This window comes from Biomphalaria glabrata, chromosome 10 (assembly GCF_947242115.1).
Source record: "Biomphalaria glabrata chromosome 10, xgBioGlab47.1, whole genome shotgun sequence".
NCBI classification, from domain to species: Eukaryota; Metazoa; Mollusca; class Gastropoda; family Planorbidae; genus Biomphalaria; species Biomphalaria glabrata.
The window spans coordinates 20,652,952-20,680,437 of NC_074720.1; the positions used below are offsets into that span (position 1 = coordinate 20,652,952).

Here is a 27,486-nt window from a genome sequence, read left to right on the forward strand (position 1 = left end):
ACATAGTTTTTAGCTACTCCAGTTAGCCTCTAGATCTCGTCCTTGGACTTTTGGAGCTCAGTTAGCCTCTAGGTCTGCTCCTTGGACTTTTGGAGCTCAGTTAGCCTCTAGGTCTGGTCCTTGGACTTTTGGAGCTCAGTTAGCCTCTAGGTCTGGTCCTTCACTAATTTTACCTTGGCATTTTGGTGGTCAAGTTAAATTTAATCTGAACAAAGAGATGATCTGTTGGGGCAAGGCATATGTCTAATTGTTAGCCATGAGTTGTGGTTTACATGGAGATTTGTAGCCATGAGTTGTGGTTAACATGGAGATTTGTAGCCATGAGTTGTGGTTTACATGGAGATTTGTAGCCATGAGTTGGGGTTTACATGGAGATTTGTAGCCATGAGTTGTGGTTTACATGGAGATTTGTAGCCATGAGTTGTGGTTTACATGGAGATTTGTAGCCATGAGTTGTGGTTTACATGGAGATTTGTAGCCATGAGTTGTGGTTTACATGGAGATTTGTAGCCATGAGTTGGTGTTTACATGGAGATTTGTAGCCATGAGTTGTGGTTTACATGGAGATTTGTAGCCATGAGTTGTGGTTTACATGGAGATTTGTAGCCATGAGTTGTGGTTTACATGGAGATTTGTAGCCATGAGTTGTGGTTTACATGGAGATTTGTAGCCATGAGTTGGGGTTAACATGGAGATTTGTAGCCATGAGTTGTGGTTTACATGGAGATTTGTAGCCATGAGTTGGGGTTTACATGGAGATTTGTGGCCATGAGTTGTGGTTTACATGGAGATTTGTAGCCATGAGTTGGGTTTTACATGGAGATTTGTAGCCATGAGTTGTGGTTTACATGGAGATTTGTAGCCATGAGTTGTGGTTTACATGGAGATTTGTAGCCATGAGTTGTGGTTTACATGGAGATTTGTAGCCATGAGTTGTGGTTTACATGGAGATTTGTAGCCATGAGTTGTGGTTTACATGGAGATTTGTAGCCATGAGTTGGGGTTTACATGGAGATTTGTAGCCATGAGATGGGGTTTACATGGAGATTTGTAGCCATGAGTTGGGGTTTACATGGGGATTTGTAGCCATGAGTTGTGGTTTACATGGAGATTTGTAGCCATGAGTTGTGGTTTACATGGAGATTTGTAGCCATGAGTTGTGGTTAACATGGAGATTTGTAGCCATGAGTTGTGGTTTACATGGAGATTTGTAGCCATGAGTTGTGGTTTACATGGAGATTTGTGGCCATGAGTTGTGGTTTACATGGAGATTTGTAGCCATGAGTTGGGTTTTACATGGAGATTTGTAGCCATGAGTTGTGGTTTACATGGAGATTTGTAGCCATGAGTTGTGGTTTACATGGAGATTTGTAGCCATGAGTTGTGGTTTACATGGAGATTTGTAGCCATGAGTTGTGGTTTACATGGAGATTTGTAGCCATGAGTTGTGGTTTACATGGAGATTTGTAGCCATGAGTTGGGGTTTACATGGGGATTTGTAGCCATGAGTTGTGGTTTACATGGAGATTTGTAGCCATGAGTTGTGGTTTACATGGAGATTTGTGGCCATGAGTTGTGGTTTACATGGAGATTTGTAGCCATGAGTTGGGTTTTACATGGAGATTTGTAGCCATGAGTTGTGGTTTACATGGAGATTTGTAGCCATGAGTTGTGGTTTACATGGAGATTTGTAGCCATGAGTTGTGGTTTACATGGAGATTTGTAGCCATGAGTTGTGGTTTACATGGAGATTTGTAGCCATGAGTTGTGGTTTACATGGAGATTTGTAGCCATGAGTTGTGGTTTACATGGAGATTTGTAGCCATGAGTTGTGGTTTACATGGAGATTTGTAGCCATAACATAAGTCAGATACACTTTAAAAAAACGGTTGACCCATTCCTCAGATCTATATCCCCTGTGAAATGCTGGTCGACTCTTAGATCCAGTCCCTAATTGAAACATTTCAAACTATAACTTCACACTGTAAGTCTTGACCATCTAACTCCTCATTGATGAACAAGCTTTTCATTGCTTTAATATGCGTACATGCGCATGTGAAATGTCGGGTAGTGGAAAATGAAAAAGACAAATATTCAGTATTAGATAGGTCTAGATTATTTTAATAAAATTTTTTTAGTTAAAAAAATAATTAGAAATAAAAATATCATTCAACTTTCAAAGTACACATCTGCTTGTTCAACTTCGAATAATTTTGGCGCCAAATGTCACCCGCTTGTTTGAAATTCGTCCAACATCTTCACTTCTGCAACGGTGTGAACAGATTCCGTGATGGTGATGTCCCCTGGCTCCCCCACCCACTCCTTTTCCCATCCGCCCTCCATACACGTCTGCCATGTGCGTGTTCTTTTCCCTTTCCCACTGTGCCATACTGATTCAGCCGGTGTGTAAGGCTCGTCAATAACTGTTATTAAACAATGAACGTACTATCCATATAGATATTAACTCTATTCATGTAGAGATCTGCTCGTAGTTGTGCTGACAGTGATCAATAGTGTTAATTATGATCTAGATCTACACTCTACAAGGATTTATTTCCTCATCTTTAAATCATTTAGAATCTAGAGCTAAATAATTTGATCTATTTCTAGATCTAGATCTAGATTCTAGATCTTGAGCTGCAATGACGACAATGTGATCTAGACTCTAATATTAATCTGAATCTAGATCTAGATAGCTGTGTGTTGGCTTTAGCTTCATACATAAAATAAAATAATTGCATCAAGAGTCTAGATGTACATCTAGAATTATACGTCGAGGTGTTTTCTGTTGATGTGTTAAGAAACAGTTATTCTGGAATCAAATTTCATTGGTGAGTAAATCTAATACTAGACATTTAGATTCTAGATCTAGACAGAGTTATCTAGTCTATATTTATTAGGATGGACATTCTAAAATCTAAACAGGTGGTAGATTTAGCCTAGATCTTGACTACCTATTCGCAATAATTCGGTTATTTTGTATGAAGTTGGAGTAATAGAAATCTTAGATCTAGATCTAGTCTCTACTAGAGTCAGACTCTAGTTACTATTTGAAATGTCCAATGCTATAAACTCTTTGGACATTATGTCTTCACTATGAGATAGTCATTGAGTGCCGTAAACGTTTCTTTATTGTAGACCTGGTTGTTCTAAGGGAAGTGGATGCTAAGCATGTTTATTGTGAAATGATTACAACTTGATCTAGATTTGTTGCAAATTCGCATACATTGTCCAAACCTTTCCCTAGCTCAGAGTACGAAACTAGATCTAGACTTTTGAAAATGTAACATTCTAGATCTACTTCCTAAAATCTCATTCGTATGACAAAGGTGAAGGTGAATGTTTCGATTTTGAATCCTGGCGGGAATTCAACTCAAACCTGTAGTCCTGCACTATACTCTTGAAATAGCTTTTCACTTGCTACTATCGCTACAAGTGTTTTTTTTTTTGTTTGATTGTATTCTTGGTCACTTGTACACTTGGTCACTTGTACACCTAGGACTCCTAATGTCTCGAAAGACAGTTTGTTTTCTTGGTCACTTGTACACATAGGACTCCTAATGTCTCGAAAGACAGTTTGTTTTCTGGGTCACTTGTACACCTAGGACTCCTAAAGTCTCGAAAGACAAGTTTGTTTTCTTGGTCACTTGTACACCTAGGACTCCTAATGTCTCGAAAGACAGTTTGTTTTCTTGGTCACTTGTACACATAGGACTCCTAATGTCTCGAAAGACAGTTTGTTTTCTTGGTCACTTGTACACCTAGGACTCCTACTGCCTCGAAAGACAATTTGTTTTCTGGGTCTGAATCCTAAACTAACGTCATCATAAGTCAGGAGCCTAACGGAAGTGAAGCTGTTGGCATTGCATTTGACAGGCATTAAATTATTAGCAGGAGTGCAAACAATTGCATATAATCCCATCGCTTAAAGAAATCTGCGCCTGACCCCCCCCCCCCAAATGTTTATCCCCCAATCACTGTACTGCAGAGGGGAAAGGGAATGGCGACACACTATCCTAGTAACCATTGGTTACAAAAACAACTAAAGCCAAATTCAATTAATTTTTTTTTATTTCTTTGGGTTTAGGCGAATATTTTGTCTAAAGCTGTGTTCCTTTATTAAGTTGTTAAGAAAATATTGCCTAGGTGTGACATTATTACCTTCATATCTTTGATTACCTTAACTATGTTTATGATTTGTAAATATCCTAAATTATAAATGTTTATGATCTGTAAATATCCTAAATTATAAATGTTTATGATTTGTAAATATCCTAAATTATAAATGACTGTAATTTGACTTTATTTTTGTTTTATACAAACCGTATTCGTGAAGAAATGTATCTCTAGAAGTCCTGTGCACAAATTAGTTCACTATTTATTTTTATTCTCTGATTCCAAAAGAAAACATTTCGATGTTCGAGATTCTTTTGCTAGTTTTATGTACACTTCTTTTATTGTTTTCAAAACGAGATCAGATCGTGCTTATAGATTGTTGGCGTTTATGTGATTATATAATATTTGTAGTTTGTTGGCTAATGAAGTTAATGTTCTAGTTCTGTGCTGTAATAATAAGAGGTTCTCGAGTCTACTGATCATCTGCTGTACTGGGATAGGCCTATTCTGACCGACAAAACGGTAGATTTCAATCGCCCGGATCTGCTGTTCATCGATAAAAAAGAAAAAACCGCTACCATTATCGATATCGCCGTACAACTGTCTCATAATTTAAGAAAAACTGAGATAGAAAAACAAAGAAAATATGGGAACCTAGGCTTGGAGATTAAGCGTCTATGGAAATTGTCCAAAATAACAATATACCCCATTGTTATATCAACCGAGGGGATAATAACAACTGACCTCACAGACACCTTCAAGGCCCTTAACATTCCTAGGAACATCTTCGTTGCCTGTCAGAGGGCGGTACTGCTGCAGACCTGCCACATCACCAGAAAATTCCTCAGTGGAAACTGTTAAAGGGACTACGATGAATTTTGTTTCTCTTTAGCGAAACTCGACCCTGGCAGCGCCAGAGAATGACTACTCGTTCATTTCTAACATAATAATAATAATAAAAACCGCTACCATTATCGACATCGCCGTACCACTGTCTCATAACTTAAGAAAAACTGAGATAGAAAAACAAAGAAAATATGGCAACCTAGGCTTGGGGATTAAGCGTATATGGAAATTGTCCAAAATAACAATATACCCCTTTGTTATATCAACCGAGGGGATAACAACTGACCTCACAGACACCTTCAAGACCCTTAACATTCCTAGGAACATCCTCGTTGCCTGTCAGAGGGCAGTACTGCTGCAGACCTGCCACATCACCAGAAAATTCCTCACTGGAAACTGTTAAAGGGACTACGATGAATTGTGTTTCTCTTTATCGAAACTCGACCCTGGCAGCGCCAGAAAATGAATACTCGTTTTTTTCTGACATAATAATAATAATAAAATAATAATCTTTAATATCCATGAGTAAATTTGTCTTACAAATGGTGCATTAAAATACATTATATATGGCTCCTTTTGTCTCGAAAGGCAATGGATGCGCCCAAGTGAGTCACTGGTTTTGGCTTAATCTTGAGACGGGGCAGAATCTGGTGTGGCTAATCAAGCCAATTCTAGAACGGCAGACTTTGCCACAATTCGTACATGTGTATGCCTCTGATTTAGGGCTAGCAGACAGGGCAGCTTTCTTTTTTTCCCTCTTGATTAAAGCCGCTTCAATTCTTTTGTTCTCAGCAAGGGTTGTCCCAGCACGCACAGTCTGTCTCCATGCACTCCGGTCTTTGGCTATGTTTTCCCACATACTTTCACTGATGCCTGAGGCTCTCATGTCTCGCTTGCAGACATCTCTATATGTTAGTCTGAGGCGGCCCTTGGGTCTGACTCCTTCCACAAGCTCAGCATATAAGATATCTTTCGGGATTCTACCATCTGGCATGCGGGTGACATGTCCGAGCCAGCGTAATCTTCTTTGTGTCAGGAGAGCATACATGCTGTTCATATTGGCCAATCTCAAAACTTCCTGATTGGAGACATGGTCCCTCCAAGAGATGCCCATTATGCGTCTCAGGCAGCGCAAGTGGAAACTATTCAATCTGTGCTCTTGGTACATGTATGTTGACCAGCTTTCACTGCCATAAAGGAGAGTGCTCACAACACAGGCGTTGTAGACTAGGATTTTGGCCGCTGTGGTCAATTTACCATTTTCCCAGACGCGCTTGGAGAGTTTTGCCAATGCTGTGGTAGCTTTTCCTATCCTTTTTGTCAGCTCGATGTCTAAGTCTAGTTTACTGACAATTGTTGAACCCAAGTAGGTAAATTCCTGCACCACTGAAAGGGTGTGGTTCCCAATTTGTATTATAGGTATTTCTGCGACGTCTTGTGCCAGGATTTCGGTCTTGGAGAGACTTATAGTAAGGCTAAACTCTTGACAAGCAGCTGCTAAGGCGTTCACTAGCTTCTGTAGACCTCCTTGTGAGAGAGATACGAGTGCCGCGTCATCGGCAAACAGCAGCTCCCTTATCAAGATACGACGCCTTTTCGTTTTGGCTTTAAGACATGCCAGGTTAAAGAGCCTTCCATCGGATCTGCTATGGATATACATTATAACTAGATACAAAATATACATTCACACTGAGGTCGACAATTGTAGTCAAACGGATTTTCCATTTGTTTGGACCAATAGAATTATCTTATTTTATTATTTTATCTTATCTTATCTTAGTTCCGTGTCGTGGTTTCATGTCGACGTATTCGTATATAATAGCCTAAATGTTAATAAATCAGGACAATTTATAATCAGGACAACTTATAACAACTGTGGCATTCTGTTAATTAAGGACATCTGGACATTTTTTCTTTCAATTCAGGACATTTTATATTAGGAGAGTATTCTTTACATGTAGAAAAACCTATTTTAGTAGTGCAATATTTAAGCAAGTTTATTTCCAGAACACTCTCTAAGTCACGGATACTTTTTAACAACTAGTACTAGTGGTGCTTGTGAAACTAAACATTTCTTGTTAAGCTGTACATAAGTCAAGTGACTGCTCTGCTAAGCCAAGATGGAGGCTATCCACATACACTAATCCTATTTCTTCATCCATCTCTCAACTTGGGCTCCTCCCTTGTAACTCCTGATTTGGTATTGAACGTCCAGCTGCTCATCTGCTTTATAAAACAACATAAGACAGTTTGAATGATGTCACTTAGGTCATCTCCAACTCTAGAGAGCTCTAGGGGATAATACAAGACACAGTCTTAGTTGGGATTAAAGTATTAGAATTCAATGTAGAGACTTATCAGGATCATTTCAAGAATCGTATTCAAACAAAGCTCCTCATAAAGTAATATTACCCAAGAGTCTTTCTTTAAAATTAAATCAGCTGTTGTTTAAAACATAATTAGATGATTAAGAAACATAGATACACACACACACACTTAGAAGTACGATATTTTCATTGTTGACATTTCGACGTTTAGATCATGTAAACATAGTAGGCCAGGAGTAGAATTACTTGCAGACATTTCGACAAAGCTTATAGTACATTGGGGGGTCCGGTGGCTGAGCGGTTAAGCGCTCGGCTTCTTAACCTGGTGTCCTGGGTTGGAATGTCGATGAAGGCTGAATTGAATTTCGGGAATTTCAGGGCGCCCCTGAGTCTACTCACCTCTATTGGGTATCTGACTTTAGTTGGGGAAAGTAAAGGCGGTTGGTCGTTGTGCTGGCCACATGACACCCTGCTCGTTAACCGTTGGCCAAAGAAACAGATGACCTTAACATCATCTGCCCTATAGATCGCAAAGTCTGAAAGGGGAATTAGAGTACACGGAAGTTAGTACCTTCGATTCTCAATAGTTCTTTCAACTTACTTATCTATACAACGACCACTTTAAGACCTCGCAGCCAACATTGAATCAAAATGTAGTGTATATGATGTCAAGCTGACCTGTCATTATAGACATCACATTTTCCAACCACCTTTACTTCCCCTGTTTGTATGTCAGCCATTACAGTTGGGTGCACTCACAAGACATCTCAATAAACCAAAGTTCACTACCATGCCTTAGTCATGAATTGAACTCCTAACCCTTCAGTCACCAAGTGTTGCACCACTCGGCCACAATTGCATTTATATATGAGATAAATCAATGTTTCCCTGTGTTCCACGAACCACTGGAATAATTAACTAGTAGGCCACTGCGTGAATTAATCTCTCTAAAAAAAATAAGCGAAATGTTCCGCTAAATACTCACATTGTACGAAGTGTTCCGTTTAGGAAAAATCTTGGGAAATACTGAGATGGAAGTACAAATACTTAGAAACACTGAGATAGAAGTACAAATACTTAGAAACACTGAGATAGAAGTACAAATACTTAGAAACACTGAGATAGAAGTACTAATACTTAGAAACACTGAGATAGAAGTACAAATACTTAGAAACACTGAGATAGAAGTACAAATACTTAGAAACACTGAGATGGAAGTACAAATACTTAGAAACATTTTACAAATAGATTCATCTTTTTCAACTTCTCCATTTCATTTTTTAATTTTGATTCTAGAGATGTCTTTTTTTTTTTGTACCTTTCAAAGTTGTACTTTGAATTCTAAATCTAGAAATAACTTTTTTCCTGTTTCCATAGATACTTTTAAACAGATTGACATATTAAATTAATTGAAATAGTTTAGGTGTATAGATGGCTTAGAACTGCCCCAGGTCATTCCATAGTATTAATTGGTAAAAATGATTTTTTTTTCGACAGCGCTAGGTTTCATTATGTTTCCCTTACGAAAAAAAAAAGAGAATCTTCTTTGGAAATTGAGATGAAATTTGATCAAATGAGACCATAAAAATACAAAAATATAATCTGAAAATTTCATTAACTGAATAAAACGAAACAAAAGAAAGCGGAGAATGAAAGAGAGAAAGACACAGCATCTAATAAATTAGCTTTTACAATTTTTATGACTAATATTGTTTTCCGGGCCTAGAAAAGAAAGGGAAGTAATTCAGGCAGCATTAGACAAAATTATATTTGAAAAGAGTTATTTAGTTTGGTGAATAAAAAGTGAGAACAAGCTATGCCAGGAATTAAAAGATGAGTTGAAACATGTCCAGATTTTCTCGATAATACACATCGACAAATATTCAATGAAATATATTTGGTCTTTTTACTAATAATGTATGCATACATGTCAGAATTTTTAACTCTTATTTTTGTTTTACGAATAATAGTTTTCGATTATTGTTGTACCCATGACGACATATTATATACTAAAGAAGACATTATACCTTCTCTTTGTACCACTATTCGAAGTTTCATTTCAAATCCATCCTTTATAAACCCAGCTCGAGATCCTAACTAATGAATTTCTAATCAATATTTCTCAATCTACACATGTAAATCAATATTACTGAATTAAAAACAAATGTCTCATAATGAAAAGTATTTGGAAATGGTCATCAACTAGATGCTCAATTTATCACATCCGTTTATTGTGAGGATCCCGCAACAAGGCCTGAAGTCGAGCCCCACAAGGGATTCCTCGTTATTCCTACACTGTACTGCCACTAGCCGCGGAAGGCCTCCAGAGCAGTGGAACAGCGTAGCAGATGGGGCAGGGTTAGTAAGCTTCCCAATTTTTACCCTCCACGCTAAATTACTGTTGAGGTCCACTGGAAATTGTGTTCCTCGTTCTCTGTTCCTCTAAATGTTTAATGGATGTCTCCACGAGGGAGCCGCCTGTGGCCGGGAAAAGATCTACACATTCCTATAGTGTTTTCCCGTCGTTTTTTTTACTCTTCTCCAGTCCCAACAATCCATCCCAGTGGCACTACAGCCTATGGAGGGTCTTGGCCTGCTCCAGCACATCCTTCCATTCTGATCTATCCATCCCAGTGGCACTACAGCCTATGGAGGGTCTTGGCCTGCTCCAGCACATCCTTCCATTCTGATCTATCCATCCCAGTGGCACTACAGCCTATGGAGGGTCTTGGCCTGCTCCAGCACATCCTTCCATTCTGATCTATCCATCCCAGTGGCACTACAGCCCATGGAGGGTCTTGGCCTGCTCCAGCACATCCTTCCATTCTGATCTATCCATCCCAGTGGCACTACAGCCCATGGAGAGTCTTGGCCTGCTCCAGCACATCCTTCCATTCTGATCTATCCATCCCAGTGGCACTACAGCCCATGGAGGGTCTTGGCCTGCTCCAGCACATCCTTCCATTCTGATCTATCCATCCCAGTGGCACTACAGCCCATGGAGGGTCTTGGCCTGCTCCAGCACATCCTTCCATTCTGATCTATCTTGGGCTTTACATACCCGGACTCTTAGCTTCTAAGTCATCAAGCCACCGTTCTGGTGGTCTGCCTTTGGGAACAATCTTTGTTCCTCTCTTCTCTGACATTCTTCCGAGATGACCTGCCCAACGTCATCTGTTCCATTTTATTTCCGTCACTATGGAGGGGTCTTCATAGAGCTGCTATATTTCTTGGTTGGGGCCTCATGTATGGCGCCATCCATTTTTCTGAGGATTTTCCTTTCCAGATTGTGTGATTCCATTTTTACTTGTACATGTTTGTTTGTCTTTCCTCTCATCTCTCGATGTCTTGTGTTTGGACATTATCTCCAGATTGACTCAGTGGACAAATTTAATTCTGTATCTGTGCTTACACATAAGTAAACTACACTTAGCAACAGACGTGACAGATTCATTTATTTTTAGTTTAAACAGTTTGTTCCTGACCACATAATTAGTATGCATGTGTGTGTGTGTGTCTTTGCCATGAGATACCTTATGCATGGCCAAAATGTTTAAATGAAACAATTGTTCAGTTCACTCTGTACACTTATTAATTTAAAAAAAGTCCAATTATTTCAGTGGTGTCCTCTCAGTTAAAAAGATTCATACGTGACTGTTTTTAATTGACCAATACAATACAATACATGGACATCAGGCTTGGAACACAATCACCTTACTCTCTGCCTATGTGTATGTGTGTATAAAATTAATAGAAATAGATTGACGTGAATCTAATAATATAAACATATTTTGATATATATATAAATAAATATAAAGTGATACACAAAAAGAAACTATATCTTATATCTATATGTCAAAATTATTTGCACTTGAGACCTATAATATATTACGTAAACAGTTTGAACTTTCAAAATGGTTGTCGACATTTTGTTCAATACATGATTTATGAAGGAATGGTAAAGCTGCCCATATCATCGTACCAGGTCAACTAATTCCCTGAACAGGCGAGAAGTCATGAATATGAGAATGGTGGTGGTCGAGGCGACAGATTGTTGTGTATGATTGACAGCAGAAACTAGCAAACTTAGTCTTTTAACCATCGGGAGATTCTTGTTTATTATGCCATCTGTAATGGGCTAGTACTAACCCATCACCATAGAGTAATGTTGATTTTGAGTGTTTGCGAATATAAAAGCTTTTTTCTATCAACTCACTCTGTCTGTCTGTCTGTCTGGTAAAATGTCTGAACATGTTTTTCTCTCACTTCCCTTTCTCGGATCAAGTTGAAACTTTGCATAATTAAGTGAACCTGACTATTACATGAATAAAAAGAATATTTCCATTTAGTTTATTAATTATTTGGTGATTAATTATTTAGTTTACTATTAAAATAAGGGGAATAAATGCAACGTAATGAGAGATGTTGAAGTATATATGGATTTAATTCCATTATTACGTTGTTGTATTTTTTCAAGTTTTTCTCCCACTTCCCATTCTCGGATTAAGTTGAAATTTCGCATAATTATTGAAAGTTGTAAACAATAAACGAATCAATAAAAAAAATCAACCAATTAATTAATCAGTTACTACTATGTAATTAAGGGAGCTAAACCCTGCCTTTTCAAATAAATAGCAGCAATTATCGGTTCTAATCTCTTAGAGAAGCTTTTTTTTTAAATTAATCTTTTTTCTTTTTCTTGTTTTGAATTATTAAAAGAAACTAAAATCGAGATGGAATACATTTACTATTTACTAACACAACTAGATCTCTGCAGCCCACTACAATTTCATAGAAATTAATGAATTAAAAACTTGACTTATTAATTAAACAGCGTTGTTTAACAAGAAAAAAACAGCACTGATAATAGTTTAAATTCTGTTGAAGATAATAAGACTCACAATTAAGAAACTTGAAAAAGATCGAGGTTTGTCTTCGAGTCTGAGGTTTGTCTTCGAGTCTGAGGTTTGTCTTGGAGTCTGAGGTTTAATTAGTAGTAGCAGTATTTAACGTAGCTACGCATTTCTAGCTGTGATATCCATGTTTATATAGATTTATTAAACTAGAACAATCAATCCTTACTTCAGTTTATGTACAATTAATATTGTAGACTAAATATTCATATTTTGTCATTGAAAAAAAAATACATTTAAATAATTGACCAATATGAAGAAGCTTTATTAGCACGACGCTCTAACCACTCAGCTATTCGGCCACATTACAAAAGATCAAACATAAATCAATATGAAATAATCGACTTTTTTGTTTTATTTTATCCACATATTTCAATTATTAATGAAGGATTTTTCCAACAGTTTATGTGCGAAATTTCTTCTTGATAAAATAATGAAAAGTTGTTAAATAATTCAAAATTTTATCTTTGACTTTTTTTTACTCTCACAAAACTTTAATCTAGTAATTGAAAAAAAAAAAGGGGGGGGGGCGGGAAAGGCTAACACTTATTTGAATATGAGATAGACTGGAGCCACTTATATCGCAGTAACGTCTGTAATAAAATGTAACCCAATTTGTAACACAATTTGATCTGTGAGAAAGAAGAGTAGAATCGCGTTGTCGGAGATATCTACGCCTTTGGCATGAAACGTAGAAAAATATGACCCAGGACATAATAGACCGATTTTACAAACTACAATCACACATGAAATAGGAGAACATAAAATGATTAACAGCAACTAAGAGATAAATACTACTGGAATAGTTTGTTCAGACCTAACACCATCACAGCTTTAAAAAATCTGAGAAGAAACAAACATGAATATATACTTCAGAATTGATATCTACAATGCTTAGATAGTAATGACCGAATAGTTTGATGTTATTCAATTGGGCTTCTCAAAATCTTTTCATAAAATACAATAGCTGACCTTTTTTAAAACTAAGAACTGTGGATCTAAATTGTTTTTACAAAGCTTATATCAACTGTGGATCCACTCTTCGTAATAAAAAGTTAGTACACTATTTCTACCACACCCAATCTCGAATCAAGATGAAATTTTACAAAATAATTTCTTTTACCTAACTAAGAATTAATTTAAGAAAATTTAGTAAATTAAATATTGGTAACTAAGGTTAGGGTTAGGGTTATTTTGTTAGGTATGTTTGTACTTGACTGATGTGGTGGTACCGGTATAAGTTGAATTAGTGCCTATTATATTTTGCAGAGAGAAGTAGGTTGCCGCTTTAAAGTTTGAAACTTGTATTTGATAACTATAAAACCTTCTATTTTCATAAGCACTTCGCTGGCACAGAGTGTGATGTGTCAAAGTTAGAATTAAGGTCGCTCAACCTTTTTTTTTAATAAATGCATTTACAAAGCAATCACGGTACCATTCACCCAGTGACCCAGATACCTCTTCTTTCTCCCCCACCCATCCGAACTGGAACAGACAAGTGAAAGAATTGAGCATGCTAAAATCATAAAATTGCTCTAAACAAAAACAATCGTTAAAAATATTTCGAATCTCACAGATGTATTATTGATAGTCTAAATCTATTACAAATTTCATTACATGATTGATTCAAACTAATTGATGCAACTATATATAATATAAAATTAGTTGTTGTTTTTTAAAGTATTCTTTCACATTTTTATTTGTATTCATCTCAAATTTGACATTGATCCTTATTATCTAACTAGCTGAAATGTCTTTGGTTGGTTCACTGGTTTTAATAGACATTTAGTTACTGTTACATTAATTCTGGATCAAAAGCCTTTTGTTACATGACTATATAGTACACTTTAATTAAAAATCTGTGTATAAATTGTGTAGTTTTCTCTAGAGCCCTGGAGTTTTCTTTTTTTCAACGGACCTACTTCAAAGATTTTCCATGTTTCTGCTTCCACTTTCGTTTTGTTTTTCTTTCTGTCTTCCGGCATCAAGTCGTTCACTTTTTTCTGAATCTCTTTATACTTTCTGTCTTCCGGCATCCAGTCGTTCACTTTCTTCTTAATCTCTATACTTTCTGTCTTCCGGCATCCAGTCGTTCACTTTCTTCTGAATCTCTATACTTTCTGTCTTCCGGCATCCAGATGTTCACTTTCTTCTTAATCTCTATACTTTCTGTCTTCCGGCATCCAGTCGTTCACTTTCTTCTGAATCTCTATACTTTCTGTCTTCCGGCATCCAGTCGTTCACTTTCTTCTGAATCTCTTTATACTTTCTGTCTTTTGGCATCCAGTCGTTCACTTTCTTCTGAATCTCTTTATACTTTCTGTCTTCCGGCATCCAGTCGTTCACTTTCTTCTGAATCTCTTTATACTTTCTGTCTTCCGGCATCCAGTCGTTCACTTTCTTCTGAATCTCTATACTTTCTGTCTTCCGGCATCCAGTCGTTCACTTTCTTCTGAATCTCTTTATACTTTCTGTCTTCCGGCATCCAGTCGTTCACTTTCTTCTGAATCTCTGTATACTTTCTGTCTTCCGGCATCCAGTCGTTCACTTTCTTCTGAATCTCTTTATACTTTCTGTCTTCCGGCATCCAGTCGTTCACTTTCTTCTGAATCTCTTTATACTTTCTGTCTTCCGGCATCCAGTCGTTCACTTTCTTCTGAATCTCTTTATACTTTCTGTCTTCCGGCATCCAGTCGTTCACTTTCTTCTGAATCTCTATACTTTCTGTCTTCCGGCATCCAGTCGTTCACTTTCTTCTGAATCTCTTTATACTTTCTGTCTTCCGGCATCCAGTCGTTCACTTTCTTCTGAATCTCTTTATACTTTCTGTCTTCCGGCATCCAGTCGTTCACTTTCTTCTGAATCTCTGTATACTTTCTGTCTTCCGGCATCCAGTCGTTCACTTTCTTCTGAATCTCTATACTTTCTGTCTTTTGGCATCCAGTCGTTCACTTTCTTCACTTTCTGCCTTCACATGTATCTCACAAGCACTGCTCGTCCCGAGACATGACGTTAAACTGCGCTCCTCTTTCCTTAGCACTTTTGGAGCTCAAAAGTGCCCTACTTCTTTTCTATCATTGTGTCTGCCTCCTCTTTTCCTAAGTCTGCCTTCATTTATCATCACACTGTCTCCTTAACTTTAAATTCTCACTACGTCCTAGACCAGTCCGTTTGCCGTGGACTGCGACGGGTAAGGGGGGATAAAGAGATCCTGGTGTTTGAGTGGTGGCTATCTGAGGATAAACCACAACAACACAATACTTTGGCTCCAAGTTCCCCTAGACCTGAGACCCAGATGGCCCGCTCTGGGTCAACCGGCTGGTCATGCCGAGCTACCAGCATAGGTCGTCGACCTATGCTGGAGGGCGGTGGCTGGAGGGTCAATCAGGGAGCTGCTGTATCGGACACATGTGGGATGTAGCAGCTGACTGAGTATAGCACCTGTGTAGCCCTGGCGGGCTCATTCTGGACATCCGAATGGCCCGTCCCCTTGTTGGACTCGATGGCGGGTGGGGAGCACAGGTGCCGAATTAACCAAAATATATATGGACAAAAAAACACACACAAAACTACTTGCCCCAGACCTATGTCTGGGCAAGAAACGTCGAATTGACGATAAAAAAGAGGAGGTCCCAAAAAGCTGTGCCACCTGGCCATCATTTCTGGTGGTTAGGTGCATAGAGGAGGGAAAAAGCCTGACAAAGTTGAGCCCATTTATTATCTATAAGGGACTCAAGTCAGTAGTGGGAGAGCCCAAGAGTGTGTCTAAGCTACACAAAACAATGGAACTCCTTGTAGAAGTAGACAGCAAGACACACTCTGATGGGCTTTTAAGATGCAGAAGACTCTGTGATCTCCAAGTGGAAGTCATGCCACACAAGAGTCTGAACACCAGCAGAGGTGTAATCAGCTCTAGGGACCTACTGGAATGTTCCGAGAAGGAAATAGTGGAGGGCATTGAAGGAGTCACCCATGCCCGGCGCATTACCAGGCGCAGGGAGGATGAGGAGGTCAAAACCGCCACTATTATCCTCACATTCGAAACTAGGACACCGCCAGAGTATGTGAAGGCAGGATACCTACGAGTTCCAGTGAGGCCCTACATACCTAACCCCATGAGGTGCTTCAAGTGCCAGGGTTATGGACACGGCGCGGCAGTCTGCAAGAGGAACACTGTGTGTGCCAGATGTGCTGGAGAGGGTCATAAGGACAAGGGCTGCACAGCCCAGTTCAAATGCCCAAACTGTCAAGCTGGCCACTCAGCCTACTCCAAGGACTGCCCTGTGTGGAAACAGGAGGTTGCCGTGCAGGAGTACAAGGCAAGAAACGGATGTACCTTTAGCCAGGCGAAATCGGCTGTACTGGCCCTACCCAAGGGCCAATTCGGCTTGACAAAGACCTACGCCCAGGCTGTTGCTAAGAAAGGAAGATCCATAGCCACACAGACGGACACATTGACCCCACCACCCCCTCCTCCTCCTCCAACTCAGAAGAAAACACCGCCAAAGAACACACCTCTGAAGAAACAAGAAAGCCCTGTTGTCATGCTAAAGAACAGGTTCTCTGCTCGCTGATGAGAGCATGGAGACTGAGCAGCATGTCAAAACCAATACTCCGGGAGAACCCGGAGACATCATGTCTGACACAGGTTCTCCTCAGAGAACCCAGCCAGACACCCCAACCTCTACCGAGTTAGAGGTTGACCAACTCCTAAGGGGAGAAATCAAAGCGGAGAGGATGCCCGAGGTGAGAGAGGAGGAAATAACCTCCGCTCTAACCAGAGGGATCTCCACTCTCCAGAGAGAAAGACTTCCCCCAAAAGGGGGTTGTCCTCCTCTCCATCCAAACCCAAGAATAAAAATACCAAGGTCACTGGAATAAAGGGAAACCCCTCCGGGGGCCTCCCAAGGCCAAATAGCTCCAAGTAGGTCATCTAGAATAAGCCATGGATTCCAGAATTGTACAGTGGAATTGTAGAGGCCTCAAGGCCAATTACGAGGAAATGCAGCTACTGATGGACTCTGAGACTCCTGTAGCTGTCTGCTTACAGGAAACATTTCTGAAAGATTGCATCAGCTTCCGAAGCTACCGTGCTTACACCAAGAATGTTGAGGATGCAGAGAGAGCATCAGGTGGAGTCTGTATCCTTGTGAAGGATAGCATCCCCCATGAGAGGGTAGAACTACAGACCACACTACAGGCCGTAGCAGCTAGGATAACCCTTCACAAGGTTATCACTTGCTGCAGCCTGTATCTACCACCAGGCGCTCCATTAAACCGAACAGACATGGAGGACCTATTGAAACAACTCCCCCGGCCCTATTTAATCCTTGGGGATTTCAATGCCCATAACACCATGTGGGGATCCAACAATACCGACACAAGAGGTCGTATGCTGGAGGATATCTTCCTCCAACATGATTTATGCATACTTAATGATGCATCACCGACCTACTTGCACCCAGGAACTGGATCATTCACATGCATTGACCTCATCGTATGTGTCCCCGGACTTCTGGACGATTTTAAATGGTCAGTTAGCAATGATCTACGGGGAAGTGATCACTTCCCAATCATCATTACTAACAATCTCCCTTCATTGGGACGACCTCAGCGGTGGAAACTGAATAAGGCCGATTGGGAACAATTCCAAAAAAGATGCTCCGAGGATATCACAGAAAATATCCTCCATGAACAGAACCCAGCTGATACCTTTGCTAGCAAGCTACTAAGTATAGCCAGGAAAGTTGTACCCCTAACCTCTGCAAATCCAAAACGGCCTAGCAAACCATGGTTTGATGCAGCTTGCAAAAGTGCTATTGGTGATAGGAAAAAACGACTGGCTGCATTTATAAAGAATCCTTCCCAGGAAAACCTAAAGCTATTCAGGATAGCTAGAGCAAAGGCTAGACAAACCATACGGTCAGCCAAAAGGAATTCCTGGAGAAGTTTTGTCGGCAGTCTGGGTGCCAAAACTTCTGCTAGAGCGGTTTGGAAGGCAGTAAGGCGAATCAAAGGGAAAGAATCAAATGCAATAGGGCATTTGAAAAACCAAGGACGAACTGTCACGTCCCCCAGAGAAATAGCTGACTGCCTTGCATCCTCAATAGCAGAAAAATCATCCACTGCACACTACACGCCAGAGTTCCAAAAAGTCAAAACCAGGGAGGAAAGACACCCCATTGATTTCAGGTCAGAGAACAATGAAGACTACAACAAACCGTTCTCGCTTGAGGAACTGAGGGAATCGCTGGAAAAGTCACATGACACAGCGCCTGGAGAAGACGAAATCCATTACCAGTTCCTCAAGCACCTTCCCGAACCCTCATTGGCAGTCCTGCTAGGGGTCTATAACTGTGTGTGGCAAACAGGCGCTTTCCCAAACAGCTGGAGGAAAGCCACAGTTATACCGATACCTAAACCGGGACGAGACGGCTCTGACCCAGCTAACTATCGACCAATAGCACTAACAAGCTGCATCTGCAAAACCATGGAAAGAATGATTAACAGTAGGCTGGTCTGGTACCTGGAAAGGAATAAAGTGATCTCAAACTACCAGTGCGGATTCCGGCAGGGGCGGACAACAACTGACCACCTGGTAAGGCTGGAAGCTTATATTAGAAATGCATTACTCAGAAGTGAACATCTAGTAGCTGTATTCTTCGATATAGAAAAGGCCTATGACACAACCTGGAAACATGGCATTCTACGTGACCTGGCGCTTATGGGGCTTAAGGGACACCTCCCCCGTTTTGTGGAGGAATTCCTGAAAGATCGAAAATTTCAGGTTCGAGTGGGCAACTCCGCTTCTGACACTCATGACCAGGAAATGGGTGTACCCCAGGGCAGCATTCTGTCAGTCACCCTGTTCAACATTAAAATAAATAGCATCATAAATGCGCTGCCCCCTGGCATAGAGTGCTCTTTGTATGTTGATGACTTTGTCATCCTCACTTATGGGAAAAACATGAACACCTTAGAAAGAAAATTACAGTTATGTTTAAACAAAATTCAGGGTTGGGCAAACTATAATGGTTTCAAATTCTCAGACTCCAAAACAGTTAGTATGCATTTTTGTAATTTAAGGGGACTACACCCAGACCCTGAACTATTTATACACAAAAAGAAGATCCCTGTCGTGAAAACTACAAAATTTTTAGGCCTCACCTTAGATTCCAAATTTAATTTTCTCCCCCACATTAAGGAACTTAAGAAGAAATGCCAAAAGTCATTAAACATACTAAGAGTACTCAGCCATACGGACTGGGGAGCTGACAGAGATACCTTGCTGCTGCTCTATCGGAGTCTAATTCGATCCAAGCTAGACTACGGATCCATAATATATGGAGCAGCAAGGAAGTCGTACCTAAAAATACTGGAACCAATACAAAATGCTGCCCTGCGTCTCTGTCTCGGCGCGTTTCGTACATCACCTATCCCAAGTCTCCATGTGGAGGCTGGAGAACTCCCCATGGATATAAGAATGAAAAAGCTTGCAATGCAGTATATAGTCAAGCTAAAATCCAACCCCACGAACCCTGCTTTTGACTCCATATTTAACCCCACAGAGGTAGAATTATACAATCGAAGGCCTAACGTCATACAGCCGTTGGGCCTTCGAATGAGAGAACCCATCCAAAATTTAACCCCACCCATTGACCAAATCTCTAAAATAGAAACCCCTCAGAACCCTCCCTGGCTAATGAATAAACCCAAATTAAATTTATCCCTCCTCAATTTCAAAAAAGAAAATACAGACCCAAGCATACTACAAGTCCACTTTAGGGAACTGCAGGAGAGCTACGGAGATTGTGGCACCATCTACACAGACGGATCCAAAATGGAGGGAAAGGTCGCGTGTGCCTGCTCCTTTCGGAACAAAACAATCTCCCGTAGACTCCCCGATGGCTGCTCCATCTTTACGGCCGAATTGCACGCAATATTGCTTGCACTTATGGCCGTAAAAGCATCAGAAAGGAGTAAATTTATAATCTGCTCCGACTCCAAATCTGCATTGCAAGCTTTGGGGCGGATGAAGACTGACATCCCATTGATACATAAGAGCCTGAAGCTGTTGGACCAAATAACAGCCGACCGTAGGGATGTCACCTTCATCTGGGTCCCCTCCCATGTTGGCATTGAGGGAAACGAAGCCGCAGACAGAGAAGCAAAGAGAGCCCTAAATCATGCGGTGTCAGGAACCCAAATTCCCTACTCGGACCTGAGACAAAGTATTGCCTCTGCCACCTATCGAGAGTGGCAGAACCGATGGGAGGCTGAGACTCACAGTAAACTCAGGCAGATTGTGGCGGATGGCAGGTGGCGGCCCACATCTAAGGATCTGACAAGGCGTGGTAGCACGACCATGTCCAGACTTAGGATTGGCCACACCTACATCACGCACTCTTTTGTACTGAAGAGAGAGGAGCCCCCACTTTGCGAGTACTGTGACTCTCGCCTCACCGTGGAACATATCCTCGTTGATTGCCCCAGATACCAGGATGTCAGGGCGAAATATTTTAGAGCCACTAATCTAAAAACACTATTTAATAATGTCGACCCTGGGAAGGTACTGGGCTTTATTCGGGAAATGGGGCTATCTACGAAGATCTGATTTCTGAATTTGTGAACATGCACTATTTACATTAGATTTTTACCAAATATTTAAATTTTTACTACCTTTACTATTTTAACTGTGAATAGACCTTGATTTTAATTATATGACTGTATAGAATCTGGCCCTTGTTGTTTAGAGAGATAGTCCTTAAGGAACTGCAGGCACGACATGGCCTAAATTGTGCCGATGTGCCTCAAATCAAAAATCAATCACTCACAAGCACTGCGATACTTCAATGTAGCTGTTTCCTTTTTTCACTGTCATCAGACAATGATCACACAAAGATTTATTTATCTATTTATATTTTTGATAAGCCGTCTATTTGGACGAAAACATTAGCAACTATCCAAGAACTTTTTAATAGTCTTGGTTAGGTGAGTGTGGGGGGGGGGGGGGGGTACTTTTGTTCTATAATGTGCTTTACATTTTGCTACCGAACAATAAACGGAATTAATATATTCTTTAACTCTGAGAACAATTTAGGCTTGCTGTATCGTCCACTGACCTACAGTATCTTTCACAGACCTACTGTATCTCCCACTGACGTACTGTATCTCCCACTGACGTACTGTATTTCACAATGGCCTACTTTATGTCACATTGGCCTAAAGTATCTAACACTGGAGATGAGATACAGTTTTTCACTTTTTTTCTTTTTTTTTCTCTCTCTTTTTTGTCACTTTCTTGTTTTTGTTTTTTTTTCTTTTCATTTCTTCAAACATTTTTCTTTCTTTATTTCTGTTGGCTTTTTGTTTTTCACTTTTTGTTTCTTTATACATTTTTTTAAATTAATAGCCACTTTTTTACATTTCTTTCTAACAATCTGTTTTGCAATGATCAGTTACCGTTACTGGCTCCTATAATACAAAGCTTTTATCAACTCACTTTGTCTGGTACAATTTTGGTACACTTTATTTCTCCCACATCCTTTCTTGGATCAAGTTGAAACTTTACACAATTGTATGTTGTACTTAACAAAATACGAATCAATTTAAAAAAAAAACAATTATTTAATTAACTATTGGTAATTAATTGTTTTGTTTTATATCACACAAGTGAAATAAATGTTGAGATGTGGCTGTAAATACGTTTACGTCAGGTACACGTTTCTCCTGACACTTCCTATTCAAGCTGAAATGTCGCATAATTATTCATAGTCTAGGACAATACGTGAATAAATCATAAACAATAATCAATTAGTTTATCAATTAGTGTTAATTAATTATAGTTGTTTTATAAAGAAAAAAGAGATTATTCATGCAGTATTGAGATACTTGTGGTTCTTCCCCTTAGGTACGCTTTGTTCTTGTTTTTGAAAGTATTTTTTTATATTTTGCTTCTTTAACACAATTGTATTGACAGATTTAGAAAGCTATTTTGAGAATTTAATTTGAAAAAAATCTCTCACGTTTTAATCAAAGTTTATAAATTATTTGAAAGTGTTTTCTGTTTGATTTTGTTTCACATCACTTTAATTTTTTTTTATTTATTGCGAGAGTCTTTTATTGTACCAACTTTGATTTGTATTTTTTTTTATAAATGTCATCCAACTTGATATTTCTTTTGGCACCGAAAAAAATAATTGGTTAAGTTTTTTTTAAAATAAATTTTGTTTCAGTTTTATGTTTAAATTAGATTTCACATTTTTTCCCCCCAGTTCAACTAGATAGTATTTAGATCAACTTACTTTCGTGTCTTTTCTGGTAATTACCAAAAGTTGTAGAGCTTTGGACGTTTGTTAATTCTGACATTTTCTGCCAAATTATATTTCTAGAATTTTATTTTACATTTTTTTAAAGAAATAAGAGGACACTACCGTCTTTTATTTAGATGGCATCAATCTTTACTATAGATTTTTTTTGGTAACTCTAGACTGGCCTTGATTGGTAGAGCTTATTTATAACAAAGATCCCCCAGAAAAGTTACACAATAAAAACAACACCATGGCTTTTCACAAACCATTTCACCACATCGTACAGTAAACTAAAGTACACTTTTCAATGTCCCAGTTTTTAATCGGGATTCGAACCCGAGATACTTTAAAACTTAGATCTTGACCACTCATCCACCGCAACATATAAAACTGTCATTTAATATGACGCCATGGTCCATACCTTTCTTTGTACATTGCTCCTCATTGTTCAAGTGTTCTTGTGTACCATTATGTCTTAGGTTTGAAAGTGTCCTTGTGTACCATTATATCTTATGTTTGAAAGTGTTCTTGTGTACCATTATGTCTTATGTTTGAAAGTGTCCTGGTGTACAATTATGTCTTATGTTTGAAAGTGTCCTGGTGTACAATTATATCTTATGTTTGAAAGTGTTCTTGTGTACCATTATGTCTTATGTTTGAAAGTGTCCTGGTGTACAATTATGTCTTATGTTTAAAAGTGTCCTGGTGTACAATTATGTCTTATGTTTCAAAGTGTCCTGGTGTACCATTATGTCTTATGTTTGAAAGTGTCCTGGTGTACAATTATGTCTTATGTTTGAAAGTGTCCTGGTGTACAATTATGTCTTATGTTTGAAAGTGTCCTGGTGTACCATTATGTCTTATGTTTGAAAGTGTTCTTGTGTACCATTATGTCTTATGTTTGAAAGTGTCCTGGTGTACCATTATGTCTTATGTTTGAAAGTGTCCTTGTGTACCATTATGTCTTATGTTTGAAAGTGTCCTGGTGTACAATTATGTCTTATTTTTGAAAGTGTTTGTGTGTACCATTATGTCTTATGTTTGAAAGTTTCCTGGTGTACCATTATGTCTTATGTTTGAAAGTGTCCTGGTGTACCATTATGTCTTATGTTTGAAAGTGTCCTGGTGTACCATTATGTCTTATGTTTGAAAATGTCCTGGTGTACCATTATGTCTTATGTTTGAAAGTGTCCTGGTGTACCATTATGTCTTAATTTTGAAAGACTAAGTCAGCCTGGGCGTGTAATGCTTCAAACCTTTCAAATTCAATAACATTTTAAAACGATTTTTAAAATTCAATTGCTGACCATACGTGTCATTGAAGACTCTCAACTTCACGCGGACAGTCACATGACCCGAGAAGACAGGCGGAAGTGTTACTTGCAGTTTTCACTTCCGGCTGAACTCCTGCATGAGTCGTCTGTTTCTCTTCTTGTGGATGACATGAAAGTGTCCTGACAGCACCTTGTTTTATGTATCCTCATAACTGTTCAACTATGTTGTTATCCCATACATCGTAAATTATGTGTTATCTTTGCTGGAGAGGTTCCTCATAAACTTATATTCAGAAAATGTTTTGACCCTTGGTTGATGCACATCTTATTAAAAAAAAACAGATAGAGTCTCTACAAGATCACAGATGTTTTGAATGTTACAATATTCTTCTTGCTTGTTACATTAAAAAAAAGTTACATACACAATATTCATTTGCTGTCTAATAATAGATTATCATTTTAATATAACGTGGCTTGAAAATAATTACAACTGATTAATCTTTTTATGTTTTGATATGTTCGATCTAATTGCCCTCTTACAATAAGTATGCTTTCGAAAATAAAAAGTTTGACTTACGCCTTCATCTTGCTAAAAGAAGAAATTCATTGCAGGTTTTCTTACAATTGTCTCTGTCAAACAAAACATTGACAGGATTGTTTGTAGTTTTATATGTCTAGGCATCCCATTTTTTAATATATATGGTTAAAGGTTGGAAATAAAAACAAATTAATATCAAATACTGAACTATTGAATTAGTGTTAAAGAAAAACAAATATATATAACTATTAAGATGTTTATATCTTATCTATCTATCTATCTATCTATCTATCTATCTATCTATCTATCTATCTATCTATCTATCTATCTATCTTTATATATATATATATATATATATATATATATATTTAACTATTAAGATGTTTATATCTTATCAATCTATCTATCTATCTATCTATATATATCTATATATATCTATATATATCTTTATATATATATATATATATATATATATATCTATATCTATATATATATATATATATATATATATATATATATATATATATATATATATATATATAACTATTAAGATGTTTATATCTTATATATATATATATAACTATTAAGATGTTTATCGCTTGCGATGGTCCTGAATTCAAGCCTTGATAGCCTTCATCATTTGCTGTCCATCAGTAGGTTTTGGCTAGAATGCACTAATCTTTAGTTCTGAAGGATCGCCCTTCTTCTTCTGTTTCGTCTTTTTCTGCGTCCTCATGATCAAGTTAGAAGTTTCGGACAGCCCCAAGAATTATCTCTGAGATGAACTGTTGTTCCAAATTAGGGAGCGTTCAAAAGATATAAAACAAACTCAGAACTTATTAGTATGACCATGACTTGGCAAGTTTAGAACTCTAGTATCATGACTTGGCAGGTTTAGAACTCTAGTATCATGACTTGGCAGGTTTAGAACTCTAGTATCATGACTTGGCAGGTTTAGAACTCTAGTATCATGACTTGGCAGGTTTAGAACTCTAGTATCATGACTTGGCAGGTTTAGAACTCTAGTATCATGACTTGGCAGGTTTAGGGCTCTAGTATCATGACTTGGCAGCCGTTTTGAGTGCAACACAGGTAGCCATCACGATGTAGCTTAAGCATAATACATTTTCTTAACACTTATGTGGATTCAATTGTATAATAATATAAAATTCTTAACTTTGAAGGAATCACAATCTTCTTACAAATTGAGCTTACCTCATTTAGCTCTCTCAGCTCTAGTTCATCCAATCTGTTGCTGCGGCTGCTCCTCATTCAACTAGATCTACTCATCATGAATTTGCATGACCTTTAAGTTGGAAGAGAGACGTCATTGCATCGCGATGGCTCCCATCCAGTAATGACACAAAACCTTGAACTTGATGAATTATTGGAAGGATGGTTGATCGTTTTATTTGTTTATATGTTAGAGCTGGATTGGACATAAGCGGCAGACAAAAACCAATGGCTTTCAGTTTTCTGTGTTCGTGTCATGTGTGTCAACAGTTTCTTGTTGACATTTTCATTTTCCTGTCTCAATTTTAAAACATCGCTTAATTTTTTTTTCTTAACCAAAAGATGTAAAGAAATTAAATTTGAAAGAAATTAAATTTGGCTTTAAGATGATAGAAAGAGAAGGGAAGAGAGTCTCGTTCGGGGAGTGAAGGGGAGGGATAAGGGGAAGAGGGATCTGAGAAAGAGACACTTAATCAATCTACTAAGCCTTACTGTGAACGGGAAGCCTGGCTGAGGACTCCTTGCTTGTGTCACTCCTGCTTCAGGCGTTCTAGCCAGGAGAGGGAGAGGGGGAGTTGGCTTTTCGTGTAATGAGATACGCGAGAAGAGGGGGAAAAAAGGTAGGGGGGAGAGGGCAGATTATGTCAGTAATTAGAACATGTCATTGGCAGAGGTGATGCACACGCATTATGTCACTGTCATCAAATATGGAAGAAAAAAAAGGAGGGGGGGGTGATTGGAGACTTTAGTGAAATAAAAAAAAGGGGGGGGGGGTTAAGGTTTGCACGTTTCGTGTCTATGACAGTGCGTGAGGCTTATGTCAATAACATGAATGTGGTATTAGCTGATGCGTTTGATTGACTCCAAGTCACGTGGTGATGTCAGTCTCATTTCATAGGGACTCGAATAATTTCAAGAAGTCTAAAGGGAAATGTGGCCTTGCAGCGTGCACCTCATCTTATGTAGGCCTGGAGGGTACATCTTATCTTATGTGAGCTTGGAGTGTACATCTTATCTTATGTAGGCCTGGAGGGTACATCTTATCTTATGTGAGCTTGGAGTGTACATCTTATCTTATGTGGGCTTGGAGGGTACGCCTTATCATATGTGGGCTTGGAGTGTACATCTTATCTTATGTGGGCTTGGAGGGTACGCCTTATCTTATGTGAGCTTGGAGTGTACATCTTATCTTATGTGAGCTTGGAGTGTACATCTTATCTTATGTGGGCTTGGAGGGTACGCCTTATCTTATGTGAGCTTGGAGGGTACGCCTTATCTTATGTGAGCTTGGAGTGTACATCTTATCTTATGTGAGCTTGGAGTGTACATCTTATCTTATGTGAGCTTGGAGTGTACATCTTATCTTATGTGGGCTTGGAGGGTACATCTTATCTTATGTGAGCTTGGAGTGTACATCTTATCTTATGTGAGCTTGGAGTGTACATCTTATCTTATGTGAGCTTGGAGGGTACGTCTTATCTTATGTGGGCTTGGAGGGTACATCTTATCTTATGTGAGCTTGGAGTGTACATCTTATCTTATGTGAGCTTGGAGTGTACATCTTATCTTATGTGAGCTTGGAGGGTACATCTTATCTTATGTGAGCTTGGAGTGTACATCTTATCTTATGTGGGCTTGGAGGGTACGCCTTATCTTATGTGAGGTTGGAGTGTACATCTTATCTTATGTAAGCTTGGAGTGTACATTTTATCTTATGTGGGCTTGGAGGGTACGCCTTATCTTATGTGAGCTTGGAGTGTACGTCTTATCTTATGTGAGCTTGGAGTGTACATCTTATCTTATGTGAGCTTGGAGGGTACATCTTATCTTATGTGAGCTTGGAGTGTACATCTTATCTTATGTGAGCTTGGAGTGTACATCTTAACTTATGTGGGCTTGGAGGGTACGCCTTATCTTATGTGAGCTTGG

At 38.8% G+C, this 27,486-nt stretch overlaps 1 protein-coding gene across 3 annotated transcripts in view; it reads left to right on the plus strand.

Moving 5' to 3' along the window:
• The window catches only part of LOC106074398 (LIM domain only protein 3-like), a 179,260-nt gene that overhangs the window by 17,616 nt on the left and 134,158 nt on the right, over window positions 1–27,486 (plus strand). The window contains exon 1 of one of the 3 annotated variants that reach the window (XM_056044171.1): window positions 2,374–2,831. The exons of the other annotated variants lie outside the window; for them this stretch is intronic. The gene's annotated coding sequence lies outside the window, so the exon portion shown is untranslated. Of the gene's footprint in view, window positions 1–2,373; window positions 2,832–27,486 lie in introns of those variants that run through there. 3 annotated transcript variants of the gene reach the window in all.